The 21,503-nt window shown below is 41.2% G+C and overlaps 1 long non-coding RNA gene across 2 annotated transcripts in view; it reads left to right on the top strand.

Moving 5' to 3' along the window:
* LOC111752738 (uncharacterized) overlaps positions 1–21,503 on the top strand; it is a 176,092-nt gene that overhangs the window by 13,613 nt on the left and 140,976 nt on the right. The window contains exon 2 of one of the 2 annotated variants that reach the window (XR_010321159.1): positions 2,611–2,811. This is a non-coding gene — a long non-coding RNA (uncharacterized LOC111752738). Of the gene's footprint in view, positions 1–2,607; positions 2,812–21,503 lie in introns of both variants that reach the window. The other variant, XR_010321160.1, reaches the window with a different exon arrangement.

Genomic DNA, 21,503 nt, shown 5'->3' with positions numbered 1-21,503 from the left:
ACTGGTTGAATGGACACCAAGGGATATACAGAGCGGAATTGAGGAGTGTGCTGTCACATTGTAGGGAGAGCAACTAGGGTCACATAACAATGTGTGTATAACTTTTTGTGTGAGAAACTGACTTGAATTGTAAACTTTCACTTAAAGCACAATAAAAAAAGAATACAGACCCTGCAGTAAGAATGGATTCACAGCTTGGTTCTGCCACTTGTTAGACTCTTTAAGCCTTAGTTCCTTATTTGTAAAATAGGAATAACATAGCACATAGTTCATAGGATTGTTGTGAGGGCTAAAGGAGATAATTCATGCAGAGTTTGGCATATGATCAATGCTCAATAAATATGAGCAATTATTATGCCATCCTTGCCTAGATTTTATGGGAGGGAACACAAATAGTAAAGATTCCTTATTATCCCAGGCCAGCTGAGTATCTACATTTCTACCTATTTGTATCTTAAATCAGAAACCCAAATATATATATATACACATACTTTTGTTTACCTTAAGTAGAAAACTTGTTGTAAGCAGTTCTGACAGTTTAAGATGAAGGAGGTTTGTGTGTGTGTGTGTGTGTGTGGTGTGTTCATAATTTACTTGACATTTTACAGAAAGTTCCATGGTGTGAACCTTTGCCTATGAGACTGTGTTAGTGAAGCTACTCCACTATGATCAACTGACTTGAGATTCCCATTCTAGAGAGAGATACAGAGCACAATAGAGAGAGAGAGCAAAAGAAAGCCAGATTGATTCTTCTAGATTTTTCCCGACGTGGGCAAAAACTTTGTCAGGGACAGAGATTGGATGTTTGATGCATGAGTCATGGAGGGTGAAAGTACAGGACATGTTCTCAGCAATTTGGATAAGGAGAGAAAGGACTAGTTTTTTAGGTGGGTAGCAACATCTAAAGAAGGAATCACCCAGTGAGCCGGTGATTCCCAAACATTTTAAATTTTCGTTGTCATGTTGTTTTGTGTTTGATTTAATGACTTCCCACCTCTGCCAATATTTTTTAAAAATTAAAGTCAATGAACAATAATTTTACTTGAGAATTAACTACAGCAAGATTCCCTAGTGATGGCTGAAATCATGGGATTTATTTGAGTCAGGTCTCGAGTCACTGGGTCGCCCTCTTCCAGGTGCTAGAGTGTCTCACGCGTGACCGAGGTAGTCGTTCATGCTGACTCACTTCTGTTATGTTACCATCCTCATGCCCTTTCTTGTATGTCATTATTTTCCAAAGCATTGGTGGCTTTTTTTCTTTTAACTCATCCAAAGGGAAATTTCCCATAGAATATTCCCATAGCTACTTTATTTTGCACGAATGGAGTCCAACTTTCTACATAACCCACATAGCTTCAACATGTAGCTTAAATTTCCTTTGACTCTCTTATCCTCATTTAGATTGCTTAAGACAAAAACTTCAGACAATGTCCAAGACAGCAAATGGATTATTTGTGACATAAATTTAATAGGGAGAGCAACTGGGATGGCTTTATTTAACCCCAATTCCAACATCATTTTGGAAATTTAGTAAAGGGAGAGAGGAGGGTGGGGACAATGATTTGTTTTTCTGCTTCTGAAGTGCTGAAATGCTTCGCCCACCCCCTCCTTCCCCTTTATCACTTGGCAGTTCCATTCAGTGTATTCCTGATGCCTGTAATTCCTCTTGATGTGTGCTGTACAGACCTTTCTGTCAAATGAAGGACTGACGGTAAAGGCAAAGCCTAATGCTCCTCAGAACCCTAATGTGCTTGTTATGAAGTAGCTTTTATTTTGAAAATTCCTTTTATTAACTTTAGTTGTGTGTTCCTAGTTTGCGCTTTCTTTTCTTTTTTTAAATTCTGGGTCTAGGTTCTAGAAATCTCAGTGAATGCATAATGGAGAATAATGAGTGTTAAGAGAGGACCAGAATGGTTCAGTGCCTAGTACTTGGGCTGAGAACCTCCACTTGGTGTCTTTCTTAGGCTGGATTCTCTAGAGAAGCAAAACCAGTGAAGTGTGTGTGTGTGTGTGTGTGTGTGTGTGTGTGTGTACCAAAAATCAAACTCACTACCATCAAGTCAATTCCAACTCATAGCATCTCCATAGGGTTTCCAAGGCCGTAAATCTCTACGGAAGCAGACTGCCACATCTATCTCCCACAGAGCTGCTAGTGGTTTCAAACTGCCGACCTTTCAGTTAGTAGTCAATCGCTTTAACCACTGTTCCCTCAGGGTTCCATATATAGATGGAGAGAGACAGAGACAGAGAGTTTTATCTCAAGGAAATGGCTTACGCATTTGTAGAAGCTGACAAATCCCAAGTCTGGGAGTTAGGCATTAGGCTGGAGGGTTCTCCTGACTTATGTAGCTGCAGGTTCTGATGAACCCAAGGTTGGCAAATGAGACCACTGGCTGCTGGCGCAGGGGCTGTGGAGGCTGATGAATCCCAAGATTGGCAGGTAAGCTGCTAGCTCAAGTACCAAGAACCAAAGGTCAGATCATGACTAGCTGGATTCAGGATCTAGAGTGAGAAAAAGCCACCAAGCTTTGCTGGAAAGTCTGTATATATTGGATGCAAGCCACACCCTCCAAGGTAACTCCCTTTCAACTGATTTCTTGCTCATAGCAGATCTCATCATGGATGTGATTACATGATTACATAACTGCCAAACTACTGAGAATCATGGTCCAGCCAAGTTGACACACAACCATCGCAGTGCCTAATAAGTGGGGTGACCTGGGCATGAAGATGTTCCCAAACTCTCACACGTGTAACTGCACATGACTTGCCTCTCCTAACTAGAGTATACCTGTCTCAACATTTCACCAGGTATGTTTTCATTTTATATCCCTAAGGTTTTCATTTCTTGGTTTTTCTACTCTGTACTTGACCACTTTCCTTTTGCTTCCTGTAGCAGCTCTTCCTTTTTCAGAAGTGGGCAGACAAGGAGGAAGAGCCCACAGAGCCACGGAAGAGTAGGGGGAAACTGCTTAGATAATATTGGCCTTGAAGTCTTAGAATTCCAGGTCAAGGTTCCATGTTATGGACTGAATTATATCCCTCCAGAATATGTGTTGGAATCCTGACCTCTACACCTGTGGACATAATCTAATGCAATCACTCTCAATAATGCAATGTAACGTAATGTAATCAATCAATCCTTTGAGGTCATACCAGTGTAGATGGTTCTAAATCTAATCACTCCTGAGTTACGTAAAGGGAAGATTAGACACAGACACACAAACACATGGGGCAAGAGAGATGCAATGTGAGGCTCTCCCAAGAACCAAGGAATACACAGAGCTACAGGCAAGGAAAGAATCAGCATGGTTGAGACTCCAATTTGGACTTGTAGCCTCCAGAACTGTGAGAAAATAAATATCTGTTCTTTAAAGCCACCCTCTTGTGGTATTTCTGTTACAATAGCACTAGGAAACTTAAGACATTGCGTTCTTGTCCTTCCTTGACAGGCGACATCAAGGCTCCATGGGGGGAATATATTACAAAATTATTATATACAAAAATGTGGTGTGCCTCAGAAATAATGCCTTGGGTGTGTAAATTCATCAACATTGTTTAAAGCATCTTAATCTACATGGTGGATTTGACTCTGTTTCCTTGAAAGTTACCTCCTTCCAAGAAATGTGACAAACCTGTAGTTCCCAAATCCCAGAGAATGATAAGGAAGAGCTTGCAAAATGGATTATGAACACCCAGGACAAATATACAGCAATGACACCTTTATATAATTTTACACTTTACACCAGAATGGGATATTTTTACAGAAACACAGGAACTGTAATACTGTAAGAATCATGAAAGAGAACTCTTGCTTATTTTTCAATGATTTCTTCTTTGTATACTTTGCGTTCGTGTTTATGCTTTTCCCCGGAGGACTGATCTTTTTCGAGGTGTCTTCATTCACTAGGTAAGAATGAAATACTTTGCAAGAAAATCACCTTAGTGGTGGGGTTGAAAGATCATGGGTCTTAGGTCTATCTAGACCTGAATTAGAACTCTACCACTTATTCCAGCTATGTGATGTTTGATACATTTCATAACCTCTGGGAAACTTAGGTCCCTAATTTTTGAAATGGATACATACAACAATTTCTTCCTTTTTGGATTGTCCTGTTGAGTCAATGAAAGAGCAAATATGAAATACAGTGAATAGTGCCTGTCTTAGTCTCCTAGTGCCACTGTCACACAAATGCCACAAATGGCTGGCCTTAAAGAATGGCAATTTATTTTCTTACAGCTCCGGAGGCTGAAAGTCCAAATCAGGGTCTTGGCCATGTTGATCCCTTCCTTGCTGATATCTCCAGGCATTCCTTGGCTCCTTAGTGGTCCTCATGTGGCATCTGCCTTTCCCCACATGTGCCTGCATGTCTCTGTGGCTACACTGCTCTTAATATAACTCAGGAGTGATTAGGTTTAGGATCCACCCTATACCGGTATGACCTCAAGAGATGGATTATATTGCATTAGATTGCATTATGGAGATGGATTGCATTACATTAGATGATTGCACCCACAGGTATAGAGGTTAGAATTCCAACATATATTTTGGGGGATACATTTCAATCCGTAATAGCACCCAATAGATTCTTAGCTAATATCAGTTCCCTTTCTCTTTGTATCTGCTGTTTCTTGACTGCAAGTGTGCCCCTCTTTACATAATAAAGGGTTCTTGCAAAGTTGTGCACAAACTGATTTTTATTCAAGGACTTTAGAGTAACTCTGTAAGAAACTACTCGTAATTTATTTGGCAAAGTAAAAATAAATTTATAAAACCAATAATTTCCTTTGTTCATCTGCTACGTGGCAGCACTTGTGGACAAACAGAGGAAAGCAACAGTGACTCTGCTGTCAAAGGCTAGTATGTTGAACCATGTGAAGTTGCTGTTTATGTAGGTCAAAAGTGGCAGAGTGCCAGCAATTTCTTATGGTTCAGCCTGTAGTAGGAGAGAGGAGGGACATTCTTCTATCTGGGGATCGGGAAAGGCTCTCTGGAGGAGCAGCTGTGCAATGTGGCAGAACTGTAAGTAGCTACTTGTCTTAGTATCAGGAACTCCGGCAGTCTTTCTACGTATGCAGGCTGTGCTCTGAGCTGCTGGCTCCCTTTTCTCTTCCTTTTGACCCTCAACATTTCAGTCTCGCCCTTGAACTGGACATTCAGCCATGTGGGCATTGACCTTGCCTTTCCCCTCGCTGACTCAGACTCCTCCTCCCTCTGCACTGTCTTTGGAAAACACAGCTCGTGGCTGGATGTGACTCCAGAGTCCCTTCCTCAAGGCCACCCATTTGGGTATGTAGGAGTGAAGGAGGGTTCCATTTTAGGTGGAAAGAGCAACATGCAAAAGTGGGTGGGTGTGGGGATATTGGGATATGGTCCGTAGTTCTCCTCAGCCACAGTGCAGGGTTCTGGTGCAGGCATGTGGGATTCCCTCTCAGACCGCTCAGAACAGGGTCTATTCTTTGGGGTCCCTTGACTTCCCCTTCCCAGTGAGACACCACATTCCCTGCAGTGGGCCTCCTTGGTGCTGAGGACACTTCTTATCACTGTACCTAGGCTTGACAGATACCATCGTTCCTCCTCTAAAGGGGACTCCCTCCCAGCAGCTGCAGCTGGCCTGCCTCTTCCAGAGCCTGCTCCATCCCTTGGTGCTGGAAAGTTTCAGCCTGCCACAGTTAGCCTCATCTGCCCAACCCACACCCAGCAGGACTTTGCAGAGGAGCCTTTGGAGACAAGGGGAGAAAGGCAGATTGAGTGCTCCCTCATTTACTTATGGCCCATTTGCTGAAGTCTTTGGTGCCTGTGTCAAGGGCTGGGCTGGTCCATGGGGAGGAGCCCATAGGCTGGTGGGGAGGTGCAGGGTGTGAACAGACAACCGAAATAGGAGGCTGCATACTACTAGAGAGAGCCTGGCAAGGTGTTGTGAGAACACAGGGGAAGGCGTCTGACTGACACGGAGAGGCACAGCTGCCCTGAGAAGGCGAGCCTGGAAGGCTGAGAAGGGAATGCATTTGCTGTCTCCTTACGTGACTATTTACTGAACCCCTACCCTGTGCCTGGTCCTGGGGAAGCAATCCTGAGCAAAACCAGGTAAGGTTCCTGCCCTAATAGCGTTTATTGTTTATTAGGGGAGACAGGTATCAATCACATAGGTACAGAAATAAATGGATATTTACAAATGGGGGGAAATATGATAAAGGAGAGTCCACAGAGTGGCAAGAGTTTGAACAGGAGACCTGGGTGGTCTGGGGGGCCATGGAGGGAGTTGGGAAAGGAGACTGTCATTTGAATTGAGATTGGAAGAATGAATTAGAGTTAATCAGGTGAAAAGGAGCTACTACAGAACATTTTGGACACAGAGGCAGTGCTGGTGAGGGCTTAGTGGTAGCGAGAATGTGGTGCATTCAGGAACGGGCTGGAGCTCAGCCTAGCACTGACCAGAGTAAGGCTACAGCCCAGCAGGCCAGCACAGAGATGTGTTAGGCTTTATTCTAAGAATGATGGCAATCTAAGGTTGAGTTTTAAACTAGTGGTGAGGTAGACACAGGGCTGGTGACAATGATCAGATTTGAATTTTGAAAAGGTCTGTTGGGCAGCAGAATAGAGGACTATGGACAGGGGAGGGGGAAAGGGACAGGGGACAAGATAGGAGGCAGGAAGACAGCATTTCTTTATCTATACCTACATGGGATCACACTGTATATATTATTCTGCAACTTCCCTCTTGTACTCAGCATGTTATGTTGATCTGTCTCATTCAACTCAACAGCTCTGCCTAATTTTCCATAGTATAGACGTGCATATTTTATGCACAAGACTGAACTGCTGACCTTTTGGTTAGCAGGCACAGCTCTTAACCAATACTCCACCAGTGTTTCCAAAGTTACCATATGCCCCAGCAATTCCACTCCTAAGTATGTAAAAAACCAAACCCGTTGCCGTCGATTGGATTCCTACTCATAGTGACCCTATATGACAGAGTAGAACTGCCTCGCATGGTTTCCAAGGAATGCCTGGTGGATTTGAACTGCTGAGCTTTTGGTTAGCAGCTGTAGCTCTTAACCACTGTGCCACCATGGTTTCCAAAAAAAAAAAAAAAAACTTGCCAAGTCGAGTCAATTTCGACTCATAGCCACCCTATAGGACAGAGTAGAACTGCCCCATAGGGTTTCCAAGGAGTGGCTGGTGGATTTGAACTGCCAACCTTTTGAGTAGCAGCCAAACCCCTAACCGTAACACCACCAGGGCTATATGTAGGTATATGCTCAAGATAATGAAAGCACATATCCATGCAAGAACTTGCACGTGAGTGTTAGTAGCAACATTATTTTTAATAGCGAAAAAGTAGAAACAACCAAATATCCATCAATTGATGATCAGATTAAGAAAACGTAGTATATCTATGCAATGGGATAGTTATTGAGCAATAAAAAAATGAAGCACTGATATGTGCTACAACATGGATGAACCTTGAAAATATGCTAAGTGAAAGAAGTCATACACAGAAGACCACATATTTATGATTCTGTTTATACGAAATGTCCAGAATAGGCAAATCTATAAAAAGAAACTAGACTAGTGGTTGCCTAGGGCTAGGGCTAGAGGGGAGCCCTGGTGGCACAATGGGTAAAGAGTTTGTCTGCTAACCAGAAGATCGGGAGTTCAAATCCATCAGTTGCTCCTTGGAAACCCTATGGGGCAGCTCTACTCTGTTCTGTAGGGCTGCTATGAGTCAAAATCGACTTGATGGCAATGTGTTTGGTTTTGATTTAGGGCTAGAGAAGGATGAAGAGAAACAGGAAGTGATTGTTAATGAGTACAGGGTTTTTTTTGGGGGGGGTGATGAAAATATTCTAAAACTGATTGTGGTGATGGTTGCACAATCCTGTGAATATACCAAGAATCATTGAATGGTACACTTGCAAGGAGTGAATTGTATGGCATGTAAATTATCTCAATAAAACTTTTTTTTTTTTAAAGAAAGCAATGGAATTATATAAAAATACAATTACAATCCTAACTAAAAATCCCAGATATCGACAAAATGCGAGAAGTTGAGAGGCAGATGGAGAAGTGAAAGTATGTTGGAAAGCCTTGTTTTGGTCAGTGGCAAAAACTAAAAGGTTGCATTTTCCATATTAACAGAAAATTTTAAGACATAAAACTCCTAAATAATTGAAGAGAATGAAGAACAAAGAAAATTTTATCAATAACTGTAGAAAAGAAAGATAAAAGAAAAAAGAAAGAAAGCATACATAAAACTGATGGCAGGAACAAAATCAAATATATTCTTGTCACAATAAACATAAATGAGTTAAATTTCCCTATTAAAAAGACAGATTTTTTATGGCTGGGTTTTAAAAACTCACTAAATGTAGTTATACGTTATTTAAAAGACACACACACAAAATGAATAGAAAACAATTACACGTAAAACATGGACAAAGACATATCGGGTAAACATTAGCCAATATCAATGTCAGGGAAAACTGAAATTAATGCCAATGGCATTATTAACTCCAGGTTCCTAGACAAAGAGAACTATTTAATATTGGTAAAAGTTATAATTCACCAAGAATATAAAACTAAAGAAATTTTGTAAATCTTACAGTAAAACATCAAAATGTAGAAAGCAAGAATTGTTTTTAAAAAAAAAAGAAGGAAAGAAATGGACAAATCCACAATCCTAGTAGAAGATATTACCTCCCTCTCATAAAATGACAAACAGGAAGACAAATATAAATAAAGATATAGAGAATTAGAATAATACAATGAACAAACTTGATTTATTAGATTATATGAAACATCATATGCAACAGAAAATGTACATTGCTTTCAAAAGGTCATGGGGCATTTCCAAATTTGGCCTTCAAGGAACCCTCAAAATATTAAAAAGAATAGAATCATATACAGGCCACATTCTGTGTGCATAGCTTAATAAAATAGCAGTTATACGGAACAGATTGCATCCTTTACTCTCCCACCTAGAACAAATGAAAAAACTATTTGGAGTTTTATAAAACACATATCCATATATTCTTGGATCAAAGAGAGAACAAAACAGAAATTAGAGATTAATATCTAATTAACAAATGACATTAATTAGAATGAATGACAGTTTGAGCACTATTGTAGCGGAAAATGATTGGGTATTAATTATTCTGAGTCTTTTTCACCTTCATAGCATATCCAGAATAGTATCATATCATATAAAAATTATTTACATTCTTATTTCTTGTACAAAATCTTTTAAGGTATCTTTTACATTTATAGCACAACTCAATTGAGATTAACCATATTTCAAGTGCTCAATAGCCACATGTGGCTAGTGTCTACTGTATTGGACAGTACATATTTAGATTTTCCATAGATTTTACTATTGTTTTGCTTGCCATTGTTTCTTGTATTCCACATTTTTTTCTCTGTTGGTTTCATATTTTCTTTTGCTGAAGTATATCATCAGATAATTCTTTCTGAAAAGTATTTGAAATGGTATATTTTCGAAGTTTTCGCACGTGTCAAAGTGTGTTTATTTCACCTGTGCCACTTCAATGCTAATTTGCCTGCATACAGAGTTCCAACTTAAAACTAATTTACCTTAGAGTTTGTAAGACATTCCTCCACTGTCTTGCAGCATCTTGTATTGTTAATGAGCCATTTAACGCAAATCTGTTTTTCATTGCTTTGAAGACAATTTCTTCTTTTTTCTGAATGTTTAAAAAATATTTCCTTTATTTTTGGAGTTTCAAACTTTTACCTCATATTTAAAGTGACCTTTTCATTATTTTTGTACATTATTTATGGAACCATTTAAGTCTAAAAACCTCAAATCTTCAGCACTAGTAAGTATTCTTTTCTAATGCCTTTGTGCTTCTTCTGAGTCCTCTCTGCCCTATCCTCCTGGAATTCCTGTAAGACAGGAACTGGAACTATCTTCCATGTCTTTTAATTTTTATCTCACATTTTAAATCTCTCTGATTGTTTTTAACTTTATTCTTGGAAAATCTCTTAGCTCAATCTTCTATTTAACAAATTCAATCTTCATGGAGCCACTCAGCAGTTTATTTCATGAAGTGAGTTTTTCACATTGGGAGATGTGTCTTAATTTCCAATAATTCCCACTCTTTTTTCATAGTGTGGGGAGTCCTGGTGGTGCAGTGGTTAAGAGCTAGGCTGCTAACCAGAGGGTCGCAGTGTGAATCCACCAGCCACTCCTTGGAAATCCTACGAGGCAGTTCTACTCTCTGCTGTAGGGTTGCTATGAGTCAGAATTGACTCAACAGCAACGGGTTTGGGTTTTTTGTAGCAGCCAATCATTCATAGATATGGATTCTTTTCACATCTCTTTTGGGATACTCTTTCTACTTAAAATTCTGTTTCTTGTCTGTATTACTTATTTCCTCAAGACCTAATTCCTGGGACCTCCAACCAACATGGCGTCATAGGCAGAAGCACTGTGCCATCCCTCTACAGCAAAGACGGGAAAAAATAAGTAAAACAGAGACAAACGTCATTCCTGGAACCTGAAGTATCAAGTGAACAGATAAAGAACTCAGCCAAGCACCAAATGGAATAAGAAGCTGACAGAGGACAGAAAGCAAGGAGAGAGACCTGCCGAGGGCCCCATTGCTAAGGCAGCATGGATCTGCCATCTTGGACTCCCGTCGGGGATTGGCAGACACGAAGCACAGGAAGGCAGCTTTGTGGAACTCCCACCAGGAGACAGAGCACCCTGTAACCAGCGATACACGCTTTCCCATCCCCCATTCTCTCCTCACTGTTCTACCTCCGAGCTTGCTGGCTGGCTGCAGTGGCTCTGCCAGCTGAGATGTACAGCGTCTGTCCCGCTTGGATCGCCCCACCCACGTCAGAGATCAGCAGACAGAAAGTACGAGAAAGTAGCTTCACGAAGTCCCCAGCAGGAGACAGAGTACCCAGTAATGAGCTATATACACTTCCCTAACCCTCTCCTTCTTCCTCCCTGCTTTGGACTCCTCTGCTTCATGCCAGCCACAGTCTCTTATCTGGGAGGCAACTGCTTTGGCTTCAGGCTGCTTGGATTTGCCCGGCCCACACTGGCTGGGACTGTGAGCTGGTGTTGGTTCTTTCTGTCTCTTTTGCCTCCTACCACCTCCCCCTCCTTTCTCTGGAACACCTGGTTCTGTGTGCCATCTATACTTTCATCTACAACCACTCCCCCTGCCCACACCATGCTGGTGGGATCCTTGGGGACTTTTTTTTTTTTGCCTTCTTTTTCTTTGTTCTGTTTTGTTTTGTTTGTTTTCTTTTTCTTTTTGCAGCTTGGAAGCCCCTTCTAGCTGGGCTGCACTGCACAGCTTAGGAGCTACTCCCCTAATTTGCGCAGCCATGTAGGTGGGATCCCTGGGAGCATTTCTTTCTTTTCTCTCTCTTTTCCCCTTTCTGTCTTTCCTCATTTCTCCGTTCTGGTCTCTCTACACTTACCTTCTTTTCCTGTCTCCTGAATCCCTGGTGCTGTGTGAAGTCTATATTCCCTCTAGCCAGGCTATACCGTGCAGCCTGGGAGCCACTTCCCCAGTCTTAGCAGCCCCATGGGTGGGACTCTGGGACTCCAAGGGGATTTTCTTTTCTTTTCCAAATTTTTATCTAGTTTTTTTTTCTTTCTTTTTTCCTTTTGCTTTTCTCCATTTCTTGGTTTCTTTTCTCTCCACTGCAACAGCAGCTCCCTTAGTACTCTTTTTTTTCTTTCTTTCTTTGCTTGTTTATTTTTAGCTGCTGTTTCTCTCTTTTCTCTTTCCCATACCCGTACCGGCTCCACGCATCACAACTTCCCCCTTCTTTCCTGCCTATCTGCACCGTACATTGAACATCACAACCCTGAGCAGCATGGGCACAGCCTACTGGAACCTGCCCAGCACTGATTACTGGCCCACCCTGTTGGTGCTAGTTTGTGCCACAAACAACCCATCCCAGCCCCTCCCCTTCAGCTGGACCCATCCTGCTGCACCATAAATTGATTGACTGGCCCTGCCTATTGGACAAGGAGGTGAAAAGTATTGTGACTACAGAAGAACAAACAACAAAGAACACACAGCCTGCCTGCTCAGTCATAACCAAATAAAACAAAAAAGCAGGACAAAACAAACAAATCTACAATCAAGAAATGAAGAAAATAACTACTGAATGTCCGATGACAGCAGACAATATCAAAACATATAAAAACAGGACAGGATGGTTCTAGTCAGTGCCCAAAATAAAACACCAAGTGACTTTCCAGTAGAAGAAAAGGCAATAGAACTACCTGACAGGGAATTCAAATCTCTAATATTCAGAGCAATCCAAAAGTTGAAGCAAAAAGCAGACAAAAATGAGGAAAAAATAGACAAAATTTATGGAAAAGGCAGACAAGTTCATGGAAATTATAGACAAAAAAATGGAATAATTCAGGAAAAGAATACAGGAACAAAATGCCAAAAATAAACTCACAACTAGAAATCATACAAAAATAAATAGAAATCCAAAGGATAAACAACAAGATTTCAGAAATGGACAATGTTATAGAAGGGCTGAGGAGCAGGTTTGAAATGATGGAAGACAGAATCAGTGAAATTGAAGACAAAAACTTGGATACAACTCTGTTTGAGGAAAAATCAGAAAAAAGAATGTAGGAAAATGAAGAAACCCTGAGAATTATGTAAGATACAATCAAAAGCAAAAATCTGCAAGTGATCGGAGTTCCAGAACAGGGAGAGAAAATGGAAAATGCAGAGAAGATCACTGAAAAATTGCTGACAGAAAATTTCCCTAATGTAATGAATGATGAAGAGCTGACAATCCAAGAAGCTCAACAAACTCCATATAGGATAGAACCAAAAGAAAAACACTAAGTCATATCATAATCACTCTCGCTAAAACCAAAGACAAAGAAAAAATTCTGCAAGCAGCTTGAGAAAAGCAAAAAATCACATACAAAAGAGAAACAATAAGAGTAAATTCTGATTATTCAGTAGAAACCATGCAGGCAAGAAGGCAATGGGATGACATATATCAAATCTTGAAAGAAAAAATTGCCAACCAAGAATAATACACCCTGCAAAAGTTTCATTTGAGTATGATGGTGAAATTAGGAAGTTTCCAGATAAACAGAAATTAAGGGAATATGTAAAAACCAAACCAAACTTACAAGAATTATTAAAGGGTGTCCTTTGGTCTGAGAACAAACAACATCAGACCACAGCCTGAATCTAGGAGGCAAGATTGTACCAGCAAGATACCAACCTAGGAAATGAACTCTCGAGGACTATCCAAAACCAAAAGAATTGCAAAAGGGAACTGGAGATGTTAATCTGTAAATGACAACATCGTCAGAACAATAAAAGATTATAGGTATAGAACTCTTTAATGGAGAGGAAGGCAAGACGATACCAAGTAATAATAGACTGGTTCAAACCTAGGAAGATAAGGGTAAATTTCAAGGTAACCACAAAGAAAGCTAACAAACCTACTCATCAAAAATAAAGAAGAAAAACATAAAGTCTCAATGAAAACAAAATCTACAAAAACAAAAGAAATGAAAAAGATATCCACAAACAAAAGGAACTCAGCACAGGAGAGTAAGAGGAACAAAGAAATTGTTGGCACCACAAAAAATGTACTGCAAAATGACAGCAATAAACTCACACCTATCAATAATTACACTGAATGTAAATGGCCTAAATGCACCCATAAAGAGATGCAGAGTGACAGAACGGATAAAAAAAAGGATCCATCAATATGCTGTCTACAAGAGGCATACCTTAGAAACAAAGATGCAAATTTATTAAAAATCAAAGGATGGAAAAAATATATTAAGCAAATAACTACCAAAAATGAGCAGGAGTGGCAATACTAATCTCAGATAAGATAGATTTCAAAATAAAATCCATCATAAAAGACAAAGAAGGGCACTGTATAATAATTAAAAGGATGATCCATCATGAAGACTTAACCATAATAAGCATGTACACACCCAATGACAATGCTCCAAAATACATAAAACAAACTCTTAACAACATTGAAAACAGAAATTGACAGTTCCACAATAATAGGAGACTTCAACACACCACTCTCAGTAAAGGACAGAACATCTAGAAAACCAAAAATAAAACCAAACCAAACCCAGTGCCATCGAATCTAGAAAGAAACTCAGCAATTATACAAAAGAGCTAAAGAGCACAATCAGCCAACTTGACCTCATACACATATATAGAACACTCCACCCAACAGCTGCAAAGTACACATTCTTTTCCAGTGCAAATGGAACGTTCTCCAGAGTAGACCACATATTAGGCCACAGAGCAACCTTCAACAAAATCCAAAGTATTGAGATAATACAAAGTATCTTCCCTGACCAGGATGCCATCAAAGTAGAAATTAACAACAGGAAGAGCAAGGAAAAAAAAATCAATTACATGGAAACTGGATAACACCGTGTTTAAAAACCACTGGGTAATAGAAGAAATCAAAAATGGAATCAAAAAGTTCTTAGAATCAAATGAGAATGAAAACACATCACACCAAAACTTTTGGGACACAGCAAAGGCAGTCTTCAGAGGTCAATTTATAGCACTAGGTGCACACATCAAAAAAGAAGAAAGGGACAAAATCAAAACATTAGTTACACAACTTGAACAAATAGAAAGAGAACAGCAAAAGAAGCCTACAGCCACTAGAAAAAAAAGAAAAAAGAAAGATCAGAGCAGAAATAAATGAAATAGAGAATAGAAAAATAAAAAAAAACCAAAAGTTGGTTCTTTGAAAGGATCAACAAAATTGACAAAATACTGGCCAAACTGACAAAAGAAAAAACAGGAGAGAATGCAAATAACCCAAACAAGAAATCAAATGGGGGGCGTTACAACAGAAGCAACTGAATTAAAAAGAATCATGACAGAGTATAATGAAAAACTCCAACAAATTTGAAATCCTAGAGGAAATGGATAAATTTCTAGAGACACACTATCTATCCAAACTAACACAAAATGTCATTGAAAATCTGAACAGACCCATAACAAGAGAGGAGATTGAAAGGGTAATAAAAAAACTCCCAACCAAGAAACCCTGGCCCAGATGGCTTCACTGGAGAATTCTACCAAACATTCAGAGAAGAGATTACACCAGTACTACTCAAACTATTTCAGAACATAGAAAAGGAAGTGATACGTCCAAATTCATCCTATGAAGCCAACATAATCCTGATACCAAAACCAGGCAAAGATACCATGAAAAAAGAAAATTACGGACCAATATCTCTCATGAATACAGATGCAAAAATTCTCAACAAAATTCTAGCCAATAGAATTCAGCATCATATCAAAAAAATAACACACCATGACCAAGTAGTATTCATACCAGGTATCCAAGGATGGTTTCAACATTAGAAAATCAGTCAATGTAATCCACCACATAAATAAAATAAAATAATCACATGATCATCTCAATCAATGCAGACAAGTGCCCAAAGTCCATCAAATGGGTAAAAGATAGTCTTTTTAACAAATGGTTCTGGGAAAACTAGATGTCCATCTGTAAAAAAAATGAAACAGGACCCATACCTCATAAAAAAAAAAAAAAAAAACACATACAAAAACTAACTCAAAATGGATCAAAGACCTAAATATATACCCCAAAACTATGAAGTTCATAGAAGAAAAAACGGTACCAATGCTAAAGGCCTTAATACATGGCATCAACAGGATACAAATCATAACCAACAACACACAAGCTCTAGAGGATAAGCTAGATAACTGGGATCTTTTAGAAATTAAACACTTATGCTCAATCAGAGTAAAAAGAGAACCTACAGGCTGGGAAAAAATTTTTGACTATTACAAATCAGGCAAAGTTCTAATCTCTAAAATCTACAAGAAAATCCAACACCTCTACACAAAAAGACAAATAATCCAGTTAAAAAATGGGCAAAGTATATGCACAGACACTTCACCAAAGAAGACATCCAACCAGCCAACAGACACGTGAGGAAATGTTCACGATCTCTAGCCATCAGAGCAATGCACATCAAAACCACAATGAGGTACCATCTCACCCCAGCATTACTGACACGAATCAATAAAACAGAAAATAACAAATGTTGGAGAGGCTGCGGGGATATTGAAACTTTTATGCACTGCTGGTGGGAATGCAGAATGATACAACTGTTTTGGAAAATGATATGGTGCTTCCTTAGAAAGCTAGAAATAGAAATACCATATGATCCAGCAATCCCACTGCTCAGAATACATCCTAGAGAAATAAGAGTTGTCACATGAATAGATTTATGTACACTCATGTTCATTGCAGCATTGTTCACACTAGCAAAAAGATGGAAACAACCTAGTTGCCCATCAACAGATGAATGGATAAACAAACTGTGGTACACACACACAATGGAGTATTATGCAATGCTAAAGAACAACGATGAATCTGTGAAGCATCGCATACCATGGATACATCTGGAGGCCATTATGCTGAGTGAAATAAGTCAATCACAAAAGGACAAATATTGTATGAGACCACCACTGTAAAAACTCATGAAAAGGCTTACACACAAAAAGAAACAATCTTTGATGGTTAAGATGGAAGGGAATGGTGGGGATGGAAAAACACTTAATAGACAATAGATAAGTGGTAACTTTGGTGAAGGGTAAGACAGTACACAATACTGGGGAAGCCAGCACAGCCTGTACAAGGCATGGCCATGGTAGCTACATAGACACACCCAAACTACCTGAGGGACTGACTGAATTGCTGGGCTGAGGGCTGTGGGGACCATGGTCTCAGGGAATGTCTAGCTCAATAGACATAACAGTTTTTAAAAAAGGTCTACATTCTACTTTGGTGAGTAGCGTCTGGGGTCTTAAAGGCTTGTGAGGGGCCATCTAGGATACTCCACTGGTCTCATCCCTTTGGGAGCACGGAAGAATGAAGAAAACTAAAGACACAAGGGAAAGGTTAGCCCAAAGGACTAATGGAACACATCTGCCACGACCTTCACCAAACTGAGTCCAGTACAAGGAGATGGTGCCCAGCTACCACCACTGAGTGCTCTGACAGGGATCACAACAGAGGGCCCCAGACAGAGGTGGAGAGAAATGTAGAACAAAATTCTAACTCAAAAAAGACAGACCAGACTTGCTGGCCTGACAGAGACTGGAGAAACCTTGAGAGTATGGTCCTTGGACAGCCTTTTAGCTCAGTAATGACTCCACTCCCCAGGTTCACCTTTCAGCCAAAGATTGAACAGGCCCACAGAACAAAACAGGGCTAAAGGGGTGCACCAGACCTGGGGCAGAGACTGGAAATTAGGTGGGAACAGGAAAGCTGGTAATAGGGAACCTAGGGCTGAGAAGGGAGAGCGTTGACATGTTGTGGGGTTGTTAACCAATGTCATACAGCAATGTGTGTACTAACTGTTTAATGAGAAACTAGTTCTGTAAACCTTCATCTAAAGTTTAATAAAAAAAAAAGTGAAAAAAAAAAGACCTAATTCCTTCAGATTACCCTATTTTTACACAAATAACAAATGCCTTCTACATATGTTTGCCAACCACATCCTCCATCCCTTGAGGTATTTTTGTAAGAAACATGTAAAACAAGTTGGCATAGTAGTGCTTATGAAAATACCTCGCAGAGGGGTGAGAGTGTGGCTGACAAGCAAACATGGAAGGCGCGTGTTATTTGTGTAAAAATGTGGTACTGAGTTTGGTTTTTGTCTTTCATGCTGCCGTGTGTGGCGATTCTTGGTTATCTTTTACATCTTAGATGAAGGTCTAGAGACTATTTGGCATTGGTAGCTGGCGCATATTTTCTCAGCCCTAGTGAGAATGCTTTGCTTATGGCCATGAGCACAGATCTGGACCACAGGAATCAGAACCCTCCTGTTATATGTGGGAATGGGAAGGTGTGGGGGCAAGTCTTCGTACAGCGTTTGTGACTTCTTTTCTTGATGCAGAGGTTCCTCATCCTACCTGTAGAGTGTTGGTTTACCAGAGCCCCAGACTGCTGCATTGGAGTCGCTAGGTAGTACAATGTTAATACGATTGGCTGCTAATAAAAAATTTGGAGGTTTGAGTCCATTCCAAAGTTGCCCCAGGAGAAAGACCTGGCGATCTACTTCCAAAAAGTCAGCCATTGTCAGTGCTGTGGAGCACAGTTCTATTCTGACACACATAGGGTTGCCGTGAATCAGAATTGAGTCCACAGCAACTGGCTTCTTTTTTTTTTTCAAATGGCTACCTTACCCTCAGTCCCTCGTCAGGAGTTTCCATTGTTTTTACCCTGACTCAGAGCATCCCTGTGTGGAAGCACCTTCGCTGCACAGCCCTGCTTCCTTCAAGCCCTGCTTTTTGGCTTGGGAAGTGCTCTTGCTTAGAGAGCCTCGCTTCCTCCTGGTATGGGATGGTGGCTTCCCTGTTCTGTGGGGTGTCACTACTGAGCTGATCCCATCTGCTTCACATCTTTCAGAGATTCTTGTTGCTTCTGGTCCACCATTAGGGTATATAGGCCACCACTTTGGGGAAAATGCACACAGTATGAATAAAAGGCTTGGTTAGGATAATACCCTGGGGTACACCAAGGGTCATCCAGTTAAGTGTAGCCCAGAAATGAGTTTGGAAAGGGAGAATCATACAGGTCAAAGGGAACCCAGAGAATTTGGTGTCCTAGAGGCCAAGGGAGGAATTTCAAGGAGGAGGAGAAGACATTGTTAAATGGTCTAAGAGGTCAAATAGGTTAGATCTGAAGCTGCGGACTGCCTTGGCAATTAGGAGATCAGTGGGGTGTTGGTGCTTTCTGCTATGAGTTGGAATCGACTTGACGGCGATAGGTTGGTGCTTTCTGGATCTCAGCACGGCTGAAAGGGGAGAAAGAGGAGACAGAATAGACAGCTCATTGATGAGAGCCGCTGTGAGACAGCTAGGGCTCAGAATGGAAGATACAGAGAGACACGGGCTTTAAAAAATTTTTTTTATTGTGGTAAAATACACATAACGAAACATTTGCCATTTTAACCTATTTTACATATATAATTCAGTGACATTAATTACATCCACCATGTCACTACAGAGAGGCACAGTTTTAAGGCAGGCTTTTTTAAAAACTGGAAAAGATTTGGGCACGTTTATAACCTGAGGGAAAGGAGGCAATAGGGAGAGGCTGAAGATAGATCGGCGAGAGAAGATGGAGCCAAGTTTCAGAGATGAGAGAGAATGGAATCTGGAGTAAAGAGAAGAGGGTCAGAATCTGGAGTAGAGATGCAGGACTCACTGAAAAAGGAGACGAGAAAGGAGGGCGGAAGCTGAGGGGCCTGGGGGCTGAGAAAGTTCAAACCTACTGTAGTTTTACACAAATAACGTGTGCTTTCTACATTTGTTGGCCAAGTGCACTTTCCCCCTACCAGGTATTTTCGTAAGGAAGCTATGCTAATTTTTTTACAGCAATATGTAAAAAAAAATTGGCATAACAGCACTTATGAAAATACCTTGTGGGGGAGGGCGCGGTTGGCAAACAAACACAGAAGGTGCGCGTTATTTGCACAAAATATGGTAATACCAAAAGAAAACAAAAACAGATACCTTTGACTGGTTTCAGTGCATGGTGACCCCCTGTGTGTTAGAGTGGAGCTGCTTGATAGGGTTTTCAGTGGCTGAATTTTTGGAGGTAGTTCACCAGGCCTTTCTTCTGAGGTAACTCTGAGTGGGCTTGACTCTCCAAACCGTAAATTATCAGCCGAGTGGATTACCCATTTGCACCCCCCAGGGATTCCATTGCTCCCAATACTCCCCCAGTCTAAAGGCATTAGTGAGCTGGTAGTAATCTTAATTACTACAGTTCTGATTGGAGGCCTCCAGTGGCTTCCCACAGTCTCCATGAAGCCCATTGTGCTGGCCTACGGCCCATGACAACCTTGGTGGTCTGGCCTGGCCCACGCCTGTCTCCATCCCATCTGGGACTCTGCACTCTCAGGTGCTGCTTCTCTCACCTCCCTACTCCCTGGCCTGCCCGAGCAGCTGGGGTGATCACTTTAAAACAAATCCGATCATGTCACTCTCTGATTTAAAGTATTTAGTGATGTCCCAGCAAGCATGCAACAAAACCCAAACTTGTAACCATCATCCATAAAGCCTTCTGTGATCTGGTTTTTGCTTATTTCTCTGGCCCCAGCTCCTTCACTTTGCCCTTTTCCCACCAAATTCTAGCCACCCTGGTCTTTTTTTCTCCTGTTGGCAAGCAAAGCTAGTCCTAAACTCAGACCATTTCCTCTGCTTGAAAAGTGCTTCCCTCCTTCTTATCATTAAAATCTCAGTTTAAAGGTCACCTCCTCAGGCCTTCCTAGGCCTCCCCTCCATCACGTTCCTCCTGCCCTTCAGCTGGTCTCTCCCCACTGGAATGTGAGTTTCTAGGGAGGAGGCCCCTGTCTGGCTCTATCTCAGCACTCAGAGCAGTCAGGCACGTGATAAATTCTCAATTACTCTAAGCTGAATGGATGCAGGTGCTAAGGGCACTGCTTCCAGGCAGTCTTTCCTGACTCCAGCTGCTCAACACCTAGCCTGGTTTAGGCTCTGCCCCCAGAGCCTGACAGAGTGCCTTGCCCAGCACAAGCCTGTAGCCAATGGAGGGAATGAAGAAGGGGGAGGGGAGAGCAGCTCTGAGAGAGAGAGAGGGAGAGAGAGGAATCTCCTCTCCCCACAGTCAACAGTGTTTCCACCAGTGACCCAGGAAAATGTGCGGGTTCCCTCAGCACCTCCTCCTGGCAGAAGCAGGAGGCAGCTGTTACCCCCAAGTGATGGTCTGAGGCTGCACCCCGCTAAGTCATTTCCTTGATTTCTCTGGTTCAGACAAAGGCCAGTGAGGGTCCTGGGAGAGCCAGGTCATCAGAGTGTCCTAGGCCAGAGGGTACAGATTACCCGGGAGGCTTGCTGTCTGGGGGACAGGGTAAAGTCCAGAGACTGGTCTGGCTGATTGTTATCAATCTGCCTTTCCCTGAAGGGGTATGGTGCAAAATGCAACTGCAGAACAGTCAGTGTCTGAAAACTATTTTAGGCAAAAGTAGTTGTCACTCAGCCTGACATTGTAAAGTAATTATGAAACCTGTAAAAATTAAACATCTGGATTTAGGTGCCAAGTATTGTTTAAGAATTAATGTGGCCAAGATTTACCTTCTAAATTCGCTTACTGGTTTAGAAAAAATGTCACCCTTAGGTATTAACCCCAAAGTTGTGTTGGTGTGTACTCTTGAGTCAATTCCGACTCACAGTGGCCCTAGAGGCCAGAGTAGGACTGCCCCGTAGGGTTTTCTAGGCTGATTGCCTAGATATGGGAGCAGGTGGCCAGGTCTTTTCACCTGCAGAGCTGCTGGAGGGTTTCAAACCGCTGACCTCAGTTAGCAGCTGAGCACTTAACCATTGAGCTACCAGGGCTCTTTATTAACCCCAATACCTTTTTACAACTATGGTGCTAAAATTGAGGTGGTGTGTAATTGACTGAATAA

The sequence above is a fragment of the Loxodonta africana genome, chromosome 1 (genome assembly GCF_030014295.1).
Source record: "Loxodonta africana isolate mLoxAfr1 chromosome 1, mLoxAfr1.hap2, whole genome shotgun sequence".
In the NCBI taxonomy this organism is placed as follows: domain Eukaryota; kingdom Metazoa; phylum Chordata; class Mammalia; order Proboscidea; family Elephantidae; genus Loxodonta; species Loxodonta africana.
This window is presented reverse-complemented; position numbering and strand designations above follow the sequence as displayed.